The 13326-nt window shown below is 42.1% G+C and overlaps 1 protein-coding gene and 1 pseudogene across 2 annotated transcripts in view; one reads left to right on the top strand and one right to left on the bottom strand.

Annotated features, from left to right (window-relative positions):
* Positions 1-246: 246 nt before the first annotated feature.
* LOC116857042 lies at positions 247-385 on the bottom strand (annotated as a pseudogene).
* A 2946-nt stretch (positions 386-3331) lies between these two features.
* The window catches only part of CDKL5 (cyclin dependent kinase like 5), a 225304-nt gene continuing 215309 nt past the window's right edge, over positions 3332-13326 (top strand). For both annotated transcript variants that reach the window (XM_032840834.1, XM_032840837.1), the window contains exon 1: positions 3332-3432. The gene's annotated coding sequence lies outside the window, so the exon portion shown is untranslated. The remainder of the gene's footprint in view (positions 3433-13326) is intronic.

A 13326-nucleotide genomic window follows, 5' to 3' on the forward strand; every position in this document is an offset into this window, starting at 1 on the left:
AAGCCCCCCATCTGGCTCCCAGGGGCTCAGTGGGGAGCCTGCTTCTCCCTCTCCCACTATCCCTGTTTGTGCTCTCACTCTTTCTCTCTCTCTCTGTCAAAATAAATAAATAAAATCTTTAAAAAATTTACACATTGATTTGATTTTTAAGTTTTTCTCCTAGATCTTGATTGCATTATGAGGTCTAAGCCCAACAGGCATTTCACATATGCTTTGTGTCCCCCCCCCCCCCCCCCCCCCCACCCCAGCACACCAACAGAAGTTGCAGTTGAGTTTCCCACGTTTGGGGAAATCGCTGGGGTCAGAATGACCTGAGTGTAGTGGACAAGACTCGCCCCGAGAGAACCACCTCGTGATCTTGGTATCCTCCCTGCCAGGTAAGTATCAAAATAAATGCTTTTTGACAATGATTAGAAGGTTTATTTAGTCTTCCAGACCTGTCCAATGTGTAACCAGAATAACAATGTCTTACATCTTGATGGACATTTATTCATTTATTACTGAGATCAATAATGAGTAGCACACATGGGCTCTGTAGTGGGATTGTCTTGAGGCATCTAACAGAAACTTTGACTCAAACGGGTCTTAAATGCAAGGCAAGGGCAGAATTTGCTTAATTAAGCAACTCGGTGTTGTCATCAAGAACCCAGGTTTTTTGTTTGCTTCTTTTTTCTATTTTTCAACTCTGCCTTATGTAGTGACTTTGACCAAAGTTTGGTTTTCCAATCACAAAATGGCTGCCAGAGGCAACTCAGGTTCTTGCTTCCTTGTTCATCCAGCAGGGTAGAAAGGAAAATGTTTCCCTCAAATCATAGGATGTTAAGTCCTTTCCTTTAGTCTAATTGGGACTTAGTCACTGATTGACTGATAAACACTTTCCACCCTGGCTTCGTCTAGAAAAAGGTGACCTAACAGAAGATATTTCAGAGAATCGCGAGCCTCAGAAATAATATATGTAGGGTTGCCAGATTTACCGAGTAAAAAAATACAGGATTCCCAGTTAAATTTGAATTTCAGATAAAAAGCCAAAGATTTTTCAGTGTAAGTATGGGCACCTCTTTCTACAAACACTACACAGGGACACATTGATTTGGTTCTTAAGCTTTTCTCCCAGATCCCAATTTTGTTCTGAGGTCTGGGCCCAGAGGGGCAATTTCAAAAAATGATTTTTTGGACAATGATTAGAAAGCTTATTTAGTCTTCTACCCTTGTTCCACATGTATCCAGGATAAAAATACATACTTACACTAAAAAGTTACTTACTGCTTATCTGAAATTCAAATTTAACAGACCTCCTGTATTTTATCTGGCAGCTCTAAATGTATGTAAAATTCTTGGCACAGAGCAGGCATTCATTCAGTGGATAAGTATTAGTGTTCTTTCTACATAAGAAAAGAGCTCAGTTAAATGGCAGCGTGGTACTTTTTAACTCTTACTGGCCTAGAAAATATATACTTTTGATCAATATTGCCATGAACCAAACTGGATGTGGTTCCAAGAAACCCTTCACCAAGTCCTCAAAACCAGATCAAAGTAAATGTCCCTAAGTGGAAGGTTATGGTTACATGTGGGGGGGGCACCTTATAAAACATCTAATATCACCACTTAAAACTAAACTGGACCTGTATCAATGAATATTCAGTTATTGGTTTTTCTCAGTCTATACGGATAAACCATTCTTCATTTGATTCAGAAGTCATGCTCAAAGGTACTAACACACAGGGATGAAAATGGCATGGTTGGCCCAGGAATTCTGGCTCCACTTGCGTGATGCTCTAGGTCACGGCACTGTTACTTTGCATCAGGAGGAGGCAGGAGACTCCGCAGAGATCTGCTGTTGGCTCTGACTCCATTTTCCCCTCACTGCTAATTCACTGTTCCTACCTGAAAAATTTTCTAATACGCTTCCTGAAAAGCTGAAGGGAAAACAGGCACCTTCATTCCCTCATAAAATATTCACCATGCTATGAAAAAGAAAACCCTAGTGTCTTGGCACCACAAGTGGCCAAACCCAGCATGTTGTTACATATTGTTACCAGATTCACGACAGGAATAGATTAAGTGGATTTAATCCAAGGTATCTATTTCCCATTACTGCACAGTACTGCTTATTTCTCATTTGGTGGCTGCTATGACCTCATAGACTGCTTTTCTGTGCTTTTCCCAAACCAGAAAAAAACCCATTTTCCCTCTTTGCTTTAAGTGGAAATTACTATGCAGCTTTACAGAGATTTGTCCACAATGCCTTTAAACAAGATGATTATTTTTCTTAATTTTCAAAAAGTGGCATTGGAAATGTATCTCTTTCCATTTCATCATCTCCTTATCCTCATTGGAAACCTGATCCTTGGTAGGTGTTAAGATCTTTACATTTCTGCTGGTCGGGTGGATGACTTCATTGCCAGCTGGGGAATCTTGTGTGGCGGAGCATTGGACCTGAACTGTGGGTTGATGCCTCTGCTGCAACAGCCTTTTGCATGCATCCAGCTGCTGTGTAAGGAATCCTCAGGCTACTAGTTCTTTGCTCCAAATTCACCCAAGGGACCGCAGGCTGATGGATGAGCTTATGTGTGAACGTGTGTGTATGTGCGCGTGTGAGTGTGCACGAACAGCTGCCAACAGTTGGGCAGAAGCTGCAATGGACTTCGATATCATTTTTACCAAAGACAGAGATAAACCGTCCTCCATCCTTTATTTCCAAGTAGTGCCTCGGCTCCCACCCCAAATGTGTTCTCTGCGCTCTTCCACGACCCACCCCTCCCGACCCCCCCGCACGTGTCCCTCTGGAGGGAGGCCAGGATAGCTGTGCCGCAGGCAGGATTTCCCTTTTTTTTCCGCAGTGAGAGGCGGATTCCCGGGCCTCTTTGGCCCTCCACCCCCCGCAGCCGCCCCTTTCTTAGTCACGATCTTCCCCGCCCCTCCCCCTCCCCCACCCCCCCACTCCCCCGCCCCCCAAACCCCTCCCCGCGACCGCTCGAGGCTCGGGCCCCGCCCCTCCCAGCCTCCCAGCCCAGGTTGCTGGGGTCTGGCTGGACAACCAAACCTGGCCCGCGAGGAGATGCGGCGCGCGCGTGAGCGCGCGCGTGCGAGCTTATACAAGAGGCCAGCCTTCTTAGGCTTCTGGGGCCGAGCACGAGCGGCGCGGGCGGGGCGCGCGGGCCCGAGCTCGAGGACGAGCGCTCTTTCCTCATTGGTTTCTACCAGAAGTGGGCGGGGCAGGGGCGGGACCTGGCTGGGTGTTCGAAGCTTCTTTATTGGCCCGAACCGGACGGCCAGGGCGGGCCAGTTAGCAAATTAGGCTGCGCGTTCGCTTCGGCGAGAGGGCGGGGCCGGAGGTTTCCATTAGTTGTCCGTGCCACTGGGAAAGGTAAATCGGCGACGGCGGCTTCAGGAGCTGTGGGGTCCCCGGCTGGAGGTGGGGGACTCGGCTGGGTGAGTAGTTGAGCCGCCACCCGCCCATCAGGCCTTCGTGCCCCACGTCGGTTTCGCGCCACCCATCTTCTTCTGAGACAGGGGACCCACCCGGTCCCCCCGGGCAGACGTGAGAAGGGGCGGCGGCGCAGGTCCCCCCAGAACAGGGCGACGAGACGAGGATGCTCCAGTTTGGAGTGGCCCCTCCTCAGCCCCCCATTGCGCCAGTGGAAGGGCTTCCCCGGCGAGAGTTTGGGTCTGAATTTTGGGGCGTGGGGAGACTAGAGGATATGAGGAGGGGCGGCGGGTCGCGGCAGCCAAGCGGGGCTCCCCTCAGCAGCGGGTCTACGGCGTCCCCGCCCCGCCGCCCCGGCGGCGAGAGCTCCCCGGGGCTTGCGGCGAGGGAAGCCCCTTCCCGCCGGCGCCGAGGAGGAGCCTGTGCGGCGGAGCCCCCATCCCGAGTTCGGAGGGAGTCCGGGACCAGCCGGGGGCTGCGAGCCGGGGCTGGAGCCCGGGCCCTGCTGACTGACCTTGGCTGCCCGCGAGGGTGGGCGAAGGACCCACCGCCTGCCCCGCATCTCTTCCAGCCTCCTCCCAACAAGTTTCAGGCGTTGCTGTGAAGTTCCCGACTGGCATAGTGGGGAGAAGCAGAAATTGGCCGCTTCCCAGACCTTGGTAGTCTTTGGACCCTCATAGAAATGAAATCCTGGGGTTTGGAACCATTTCCAAACGAACAGGTCCTTCTCGCATTGACACGTTTTATGCCCACGTTGGGGGAAAAATAACCCAAACGTATTTCTGTGTAAAGGCAGATCTTCCTTGAGGGTTTTTTTTTTTTTTTCTTCCTTTTTCTTTCTTCGCTTCACTTGAGTGTTAAAGCACTGATGCCTGACCTTAGTATCTCCACAGCAAGATTAGGCGGATGCTGTGATATTTAAGTAGTTGCAGGTCAGTGTTCTGTTAACACAATCTATTTTAATTGGCTGAAATTTAGGCTGATTTTAGAAAGTATTGCAGACACAGAATAATTTCCGTCTGTGAATCTGAACTAGGTTTGTTTGGACGTAATGGTTATGTAGTTAATATAAGAGATTACACAAATTAATTTGTCTGAGAGCTTTTGGCTGGAACGGGAGACGTAAATATGTATAGAATAGGATTGTCGTTTTAGGTAACATTTCCAGCTTGCGCCTTTCTTGCTGTTGGGTTACAAAAAAGGCATCTTTATGGAGGCTATTCGGAATTATATGTGAACGACATTTAGATGTAATTTTTTTTTAACTTAAGTGTTTTAAAACATTTTAATCGTAAAATGTGAAGAACCTATGTTTACTAGTGTGTTTAGTGTTGGGGGGGTAGTATAATCTTACATTTAGCAACCCAATTACGGTTCATGAATAATACATATTTTAAAAAGGTGTGCCTCTTTTTGAGAACATGGTACTTGAGTATCTTAGCAATTTTTCTAATTTCTTTATTAAAAGTACTATTTTAGGTTTGAGCATTTTTGGCGTTCACGCTGGAACAGGAGTAAGGAAGCCTGCAGCAGTATTACCAGTTTGACACCACCAGTGGGTGTTTCTGTTGACAAATGCAGAGAAGAGAACATTTGGGAAGGAAATCTTTTTTTTCAGGGTGGGGGGTAGGGGGGTTGGGTGAGGGGGGAAGGAGCCAGAAGAAAGAAGCTGCAGAACTAAAGCTGCCAGCACAGTGTATGCTGAGCATTTCACAAGTACAAGGAAACCTAATTAAGATGAAGAAAAAAAAAAAAATCGGTTTGGCTGTATTAAATAATAAAATTCCAAAAGAGGCATCCTAAATAAAGTTAATCATTCCAAGAGTGTTAAATAATCGACCATTTCAGAAGAGTTTGGAGGGTCTTCAACTGGAGTGTCAAATCTTGTTGAATTGTCTTGCCTTTTAAACATAATGCAGTGATTAATTTGATGCATGTGTGTGTGTATAAATATGTGCGTCTTGTATTCTAGGTTTGCTGATGTGGCATGTTTCCTAAGATTAATTTTTTTTAAAACAAAACTTGATATGTTAAAAAACATTAGGAATAAACATTCTTTCTCCAGAGAGAATTTCTTTTTTCCTGGTCAGATTTATAATTTAGTCATGATTTAGGGGCTTGTGGAAGGGTTTTTTTTTTACCCCTTATTTCAGGTTTTTGAGACTTATGCAAGTTCCCCAGACTAAATCTGCCATTATTTTCACTGCAATTTTCTTGCAGTCATTTAAGTCGGAGTGTGGCATCTACAGTATTCCCCAGGGTTTTAGAAGAAAAGGCTCCCGTGGAGGGAAATTGCAGGGCCATCTCGCATAGATGAGTAATAGAAGGTTGACTGATTGCGAATCAGTCGTATTCTGTTCCAGATATGTTGCATGGGGTTAAGGAAGTCATTTAATGAGAACCAGATTTTACATGGTATTTCTACTTTGAAGGTGCAGTATTGTTCCATTACAAACTAAAATACAGAAGTGGAGAAATTCCTTCAAGTATGCCTTTTTCCCCCCCTAGCCTTGCTTCACCACTGTGTCCAAGAATCTGTGAGAGACTCAACAATAGTTGCATTGTTGGAAATGACAGTGGCTTCTGTTGCAGAAATTTAACCTTTCATTATGATTTGTGTTTCAGTTTACTTTGTGATAGAAAATTCAGCTATATCTAAGAATATGGGTGTAGGAAATTTGTAAGGAAGTGAACCAAGAAAATAAACGTCTGTTAAAAGTTCACCTTTTTTTCCCTTCCATTTTGATAACTTTGGTAGTTATCTCTTTTATTTCTTCTAGGTTTGAGAAGGTATGTTAGGTTAGTGCTTTATTTTTGGCAGTAAATGTGCGGACAAGACTTTTTCATGTGATAAATTGATACCAAATAATAAGGCATTTAGAAGAAACCACCCACATACACAGACCCAAAATGTGAGGGAAATCTTTTAGATAACCCTTAACTTTGGTATGAGAATAGCAAAATTTTAAGTGTGGAGTTGCTTTCTACATAGTAAAAGGCTGTTTACTCAGAATTTGATTGTTTTTGATTCCAAAGGTTGTTTTGTTTGTAGCATCAAATTCCTTGGTAGAGAAGGAGATAGAATCTCAAAGGTTCTTTATCATCTGATGTTGTCAATTGGGTCACATATTTCAACTTAGGAAAACACTGCAATTAAAAGACTAAGTTTAAACTTTCTTTTTGGGAGGGTTTTCCAATTCAATCTTAAACTCAACATTATAAATGTTTTATTGACAATGCATCACTTTTGTGTTTGGATTTAAATTATTGATAATTTCTAGAATGTTTCCTTCATATACAGCAGTGCATGATGGCTAGATTACTCAAAGGTTTGGCCTCATTTCTTATTCAAGTTTGTACATTTACTTCATAATACTGAGATATGAAGTTGGGTGCAGTTCTTTCAGTGGGTATGAAAACTGAGCGAGGAGTTTCTACCTAAAGAACCTGATAACATTCAGACAATGAAGATTTTGGAATTAACAGAAAATTACGTACAAGGTTAAAATAAAGGACCTAGCCCATTCAGGTCTTTGAAATTGTCAACATTTTGAATTAAGCTCTCAGAAACATTTGTGTTGGAAACAGTTCTAATTAAGGTCATGTTTTGGGAGTGGTCTCTCTTTTGGGTAGTCTTTATAATAATTAAATTATAACGTAGTATTTATTGAGCCTTACTGAAGACCAGATGCTATAGTAAATAATTCATTTGCGTGGATAGATGTGTGTATGTGTGTTCTCACAATACCTGTGTGAGGTAGATATTTTCCTAAACATTTGATCAGATGGGCTCAGAGAAAATAATTTGCTCAGATTACCCAGGTAGGCTGTAGCAGAGGCAATTTCATCCAAATCCGTCTGACTTGAACCTGTGTTCTTCAAAACATGCTTTTTGCTTCTCTTTAGGAATCTGATTGTGCAAACATATTTTGAGGTCCTACTGAAAAGTCACTTCTGGGGTGGTACTAGAGGTCTAAATATGCCTCCTGTATAGTTAACTACATCGGTAAGGCCGCCTGACCTTTAGTCATGTGGGAGGAGGCTGGACTCAGATCCATCAGCACTTATGGATAGGACAACTGGAAGTGTAGACTTCTTTTTTTTTTAGATTTTATTTATTTATTTGACAGAGATCACAAGTGGTCAGAGAGGCAGGCAGAGAGAGAGGGGGAAGCAGGCTCCCCGCCGAGCAGAGAGCCCAATGCAGGTCTCGATCCCAGGACCCTGAGACCATGACCTGAGTCAAAGGCAGAGGCTTAACCCACTGAGCCACCCAGGTGCCCCTGGAAGTGTAGACTTTTATAATGGAGGGTCACTAATTCTGTTTCTTCATAAATGAAGGTTGTACATAATTATTTACACCCAAAATGATGTAACTGTTTCTAATTAACTACTTGGTATTTCATGTTTCTGCATGTTTCACTGTAACTTTTGACTGACTTTGATTAAATTTGCTACACTAATAAAGGTGGTGAAGATATTCCTTGAATTCAGTTTTGTGATTTAGATGCACTCTAAATGGCAGCCAGTACAATTTGCAGATGGGTATCTCTTCTGTAATTGTTATGACTTAAGTGAAATAAAACCTGGAGGTAAATGAAGTTTACAGAGATGTGTCATTGTTGCTTCTTAATACATAGAAGTTGGATTCTGACAAAAATGTTTCTGCTTGAAAGTAGAATTTTCTGCTACTTGAAGCCTCTTGTGATTATGTGTGTGTGTTACAAGACCCATCATTAAGAGAGCTAAACAGTCGCTTGTGGGATTTAGACACAACCTGCAAGGTACCGTAGCTACAGCTGTTTTCCTGTCTGCATCATTTTCTTTTTAGTTACCCTGAAAGAATAGGTGTGGGAGTAAAGCTACCTTGGGAACGACTTGCACAGCATAGGCTGATCTCCACGCTCCCAGTTGCTCACCTTTGCTCAATGTACTGCATGTGTAGATGGACATTGTTGATAGGATAGTTTAGGGATGTTGTTTTTTGGGTACACATAATAGAATAGAAGAAGGCAATTTTTGGTTGGAAGTGTAAAGTGTTTTGGAAACAAACTTTCATTGCTTTTAGTTGAATGTTTCTCTATAGAAAGTGACCCTTACAAGTGCCAGGCAGGTAAATCAATAACTCCTTGAGTGGTAGATTTTGTCTGGATTTTTAATAACAAACAGATTGGACACAGCACTGCTCTGATAATAATGGTTTACTGTAAATTCAGTTTTAACTGTTTTGAAGTAGGTTTACTTTTTTTTTTTTAACTGTTTAACAGCTATGGCTGTATGATTCTGTTGTTACTTTGTATTCTTTGTAAGAGAAAGGTCTAATGTCAAATAGTTACATAATGAAGTGCTTTCTGACAGTGTAACCTTTTTGATTAGAGGGAAATAGGCATTTTGAATGTGCCAACTTTAATTTCTGGAAGTTAAAAAAACATAGATGAATATGTTATCTATTTATTTATTTTTAAGGACTACCCCCCTTTTTTGTAAGTTGCAACTTTATTATTTTTTAAAGTTTAGTTATTAATGTAATCTCTACGCCCAGTGTGGGGCTCAAACTCACAATCCCCGAAATCAAGAATCGCATGTTCTTCCAGCTGAACCAGCCACAGGCCCTAGATAAGTTGCAATTTTTGATCTCAGTTTTATATTTATCTTTTGTATTATGCCTGAAGATTAGGTTCTTGGCAGTGTAAGATCCTATCGTAATAATCAGATTAAGCACACATACATTCACTTAAGGAAGATATGGCAGATAAAAAATGGTGAATGGTGATAAGTAATAGTTGAAGCACAGCTTACTGACTTGGGTTTGCCCAATCACTCTGATACTGGCTGGGTGGAAACTAGTTTCCTGATAGATAGAATTTTTCAGAGATTACAAAAGTTGGTTCATATCCTAGAATTTATCCACACACCCCATCTGGTTTGTTAGTCTTTCACAGAATGTATTAACTTTAATTACTAGTACTGTAATTTTTTTTTTTTTTAAGTAGGTTCTGTGTCCAGTGTGGGCCTTGAACTCGTGACCCTGAGATCAAGCGTTGCATGCTGAACTGACTGAGTCAGCCAGGCGCCCTGCTAGTACTGCAATTGTTATTAGTAATATTACCACTAAAATTTTAAGATTAGTATTGCAACTGAAAAGGTTTTTTTTTCCCCCAAAAGAAGGTTTTGTTTTAATTGTTAATAATGGAAAACAGTTGAGATAGACAAAACATAATTTTGTGCAAATTGGTATTTCATACTTTATCAATTATTTCTTTCTAAAATAACCTGTCCTACATCCTGTGGATCTGTCCTTCATTTAACAAATACTATCTTCTGTGTACCAAACTGTGGTGGAAGATGGTTAGGGTGATAGGTAAAAGATGAAGGCTTGCCCTTTCTTTCTTTTTTTCTTTTTTTTTTTTAATTAAAAAATTTTTTAAGAAAGATTTTATTTATTTATTTGACAGAGAGAGAGATCACAAGTAGGCAGAGAGGCAGGCAGAGAGAGAGAGAGAGAGAGAGAGAGAAGGAAGCAGGCTCCTTGCTGAGCAGAGAGCCTGAAGTGGGACTCGATTCCAGGACCCTGAGATCATGACCTGAGCCAAAGGCAGAGGCTTAACCCACTGAGCCTCCCAGGTGCCCTCTTTTTTTAATATTTTTTTTATTTTTTATTTTTTAAGATTTATTTATTAGAGGGGTTCCTGGGTGGCTCAGTGGGTTAAGCCTCTGCATTCAGCTCCGGTCATGATCTCAGGGTCCTGGGATCGAGCCCTGCGTCGGGCTCTCTGCTCATCAGGGAGCCTGCTTTCCCCTCTCTCTCTGCCTGCCTCTCTGCCTACTTGTGATCTCTGTCTGTCAAATAAATAAATAAAATCTTAAAAAAAAAGATTTATTTATTAGAGCCATGTGCATGCTGGGGGAGGGGTCGGGAGGGAGGGAGAGAGAGAGAGAAAGAGAGAGAGAGAGAAAGAGAGAGAGAGAGAGAAAGAATCCAAGCAGACTCCATGCTGAACTTGGAGCCCTACTTGGGGCTCTATTCCATGACCCTGAGATTGTGAGATCATAACCTGAGTCAAAACCGAGAGTGGGATGCTCAACTGACTGAGCCACCAGTCTCCCCCCCCCCCACTTTTTTAAAGGAGGCCTTGCCCTTAAAGAATTTATAGTTTCAAGTTGAGTCAGAAGCAAAATACAAGGTGCTATGGGATTATGTAACAGGATAGGGATTGGAATCTGTCCTTGCGGGGAGCAGGTAGGAAGGCTACATTGGGGAGTTAACATTTAAGTGAGACCGGAAGGATGAGAAGGGCCTGTCTAGTTGGGGAAATAAGTTTTCCTGGCCATCAGGTACAAATGCCCTCAGGCAGGGTGAGAGAGATAGAGGCTTTTGAAAAACAACCTTTTAAAGAACTGAAACTAAATCCAAAATGACTGGAAAGTAGAGAAGCAAGTGGTGAAGCAGAGTTAGGTAAGGGCCAAGTCCTAAAAAGGCTTGGTAGGCCATCTACTCGGTTTTTGAGCTTGTCCAAAGTCCTCTGGCAAACTATTGAAGGTTTTAAGCAGGGGTGTGACAGGAAATGAAATGCTCCCTCCTCCTCCCCAAACAAAACAAAAAACCCCAGAGTTTTAGCTCAAAGGAACCTTGATAATTTACCAGAAAGGTCATAATGTGTGCGAGGTAAAATATTCTTCCCTCATCTCACTAAAATTTTTGCAACTGCTTCTTTGATTGATTGTCATCTGTGATAGTCTTTTCATTGTTTTTGTAGAAATTACCCTTGATTTTCTAAAGGCTCCTTTTATCCTTCACCATTCTGTTAACCTTATATAGGAATGTCATTTCTATTTATAACCGAGTTAATTTTTTTTCTAATAGTGTCAGCTCTTTTCCATATTTAAACTTAAAATTCCTCACTGCCACCCCCCTACTTTTAATCTGCTCAAGGTATTTAATGTTTTAATGAAATGTTTCATTAAATATCAGCATTAAATTTGCTTATTCTTTTTTCCCCTCAAATATAATGTCTTAGGTCTAGTTTAATATTTTCAGCATTTATGCTATTTCATATGTTATGAAATCTCATTTGGGCACCTATCATGTTTTTAGAGAATTTTGTTAATACTGTGTAGGAATACGGATCTTTGGTCATTAAGTGCCATTTCCAAATCTGATTCACATTCTGTGACCTTATCTTTTATATTAAACTGGTCTCTGTTGAGCTTTTTTGTTCAAGTGAGCTTATATGTATAAAAGTGCTACAAAGGTTTTATTTTATATATGCTGTTTTGTTTCTTTCTCGTTCTACAGTATGTGTTCCTACATGCTCACTTCTTTTTGGAATTCATCAGCCATGCTAAATTTTTGCTTGCTTTTATGATCGAGTAATGAAGTCTTCTTTGATGTAAAGCTGTTTGTGCCTGTAGAGAATGCTGTTGCACGGTTTTGTCCTCCACATATATACAAAGAATAACTACAGCATCACCTCCTTCTTCAAGTATTTCTTTTGAAATCTATTTTGATGCAGCCTCTAACTTAGCTTACTTTGGCCTTGAGTTCTTAGGCTTTTTCTGAACCGTTCTATACCTGCTCTGTATTCTCTCTGTGTTGCCTTAATCAACGCTTCCCCCCCACCCCCCGCCCCTGTGCTGGTAACTTGAAGTTTGCAATGGTTTTTGACATTACTTTTTTGCTTCCTATTCAGCCCAGGACTTTTATTTTATTTTATTTTGTTTTTTTAAAGATTATTTATTTATTTGACAGACAGCAAAAGAGGGAACGCAAGTAGGGGGTGTGGGAGATGGAGAGGTTAGAAGCAGGCTTCCCACTGAGCAGGGAGCCCAGATACGGGGATTGATCCCAGGACACTGGGATCATGACCTGAGCCGAAGACAGATGCCTAACAACTGAGCCACCCAGGCGCCCCCAGAACATTTATTTTAGAAGAGTTGCCTCATTTTAGCTCTTTGAGTTTGACAGTGATGTTTTTGTGCTAGTTGTTTCTCTAGCATCCAGTGATTGTCCTTGATTTGGAGTTGTGCTCTTGAGTCTATCCTTCTGCCCAGGGTTGGGAAGGGAAGGACTCATTTGTCTTTCTCTGACTTAAACGGGTGATGATTTGAAAATCTTGGTGTCAGCTTCATGGTGGGTGATGGAGATACAAAGCCAAGCTGTAGTGTTATGCCCTCATGGAGTTTGTAATCCTGCAGAAGAGGCAAAGAGCCATGACTAAAGTGCAGGGTGATATGCATATTCAGATGGAAGTACTGGGTGCTGGTACTCTAGGCCTGAAGTGGTTCACTTAATGCAGACTTAAGGGGACTGGGAAAGGCAGTGTGATTCTTTTTTTTTTTTTTTTTTTTTTTTAAAGATTTTATTTATTTATTTGACAGAGAGATTACAAGCAGGCAGAGAGGCAGGCAGAGAGAGAGGAGGAAGCAGGCTCCCTGCTGAGCAGAGAGCCCGATGCGGGGCTCGATCCCAGGACTCTGAGATCATGACCTGAGCCGAAGGCAGCGGCTTAACCCACTGAGCCACCCAGGCGCCCCAGGCAGTGTGATTCTTGAGTGTCAGTGAAGAGTCTTAAAGGAGGCCCAGAATGTCAAGTGAAAGGAAGGGGTTTTCTAGCAGATAGTGTATTCAAAGACATGGGTCAAAGAATGAGCGTGTAAAATTGGGAAAATAGCAAGAAGTAACATGGATTTATGTATTGCATGCCTTTTTTTTTTTTTTAAATGAAGATTTTATTTATTCATGTGAGAGAGAGAGAGCACAAGCAGGGGGAGGAGCAGAGGGAGAGGGAGCTCCATCCTGGCACTCCTGGTACTCCTGGATCATGACCTGAACTGAAGGCAGATTCTTGACCAAACAAGCCACCCATGCTTTGTTTTTTTTTTTTTTTTTTTTTTTTTTA

The sequence above is a fragment of the Lontra canadensis genome, unplaced genomic scaffold (genome assembly GCF_010015895.1).
Source record: "Lontra canadensis isolate GAN:19392208 unplaced genomic scaffold, GSC_riverotter_1.0 scaffold116, whole genome shotgun sequence".
NCBI lineage: Eukaryota > Metazoa > Chordata > Mammalia > Carnivora > Mustelidae > Lontra > Lontra canadensis.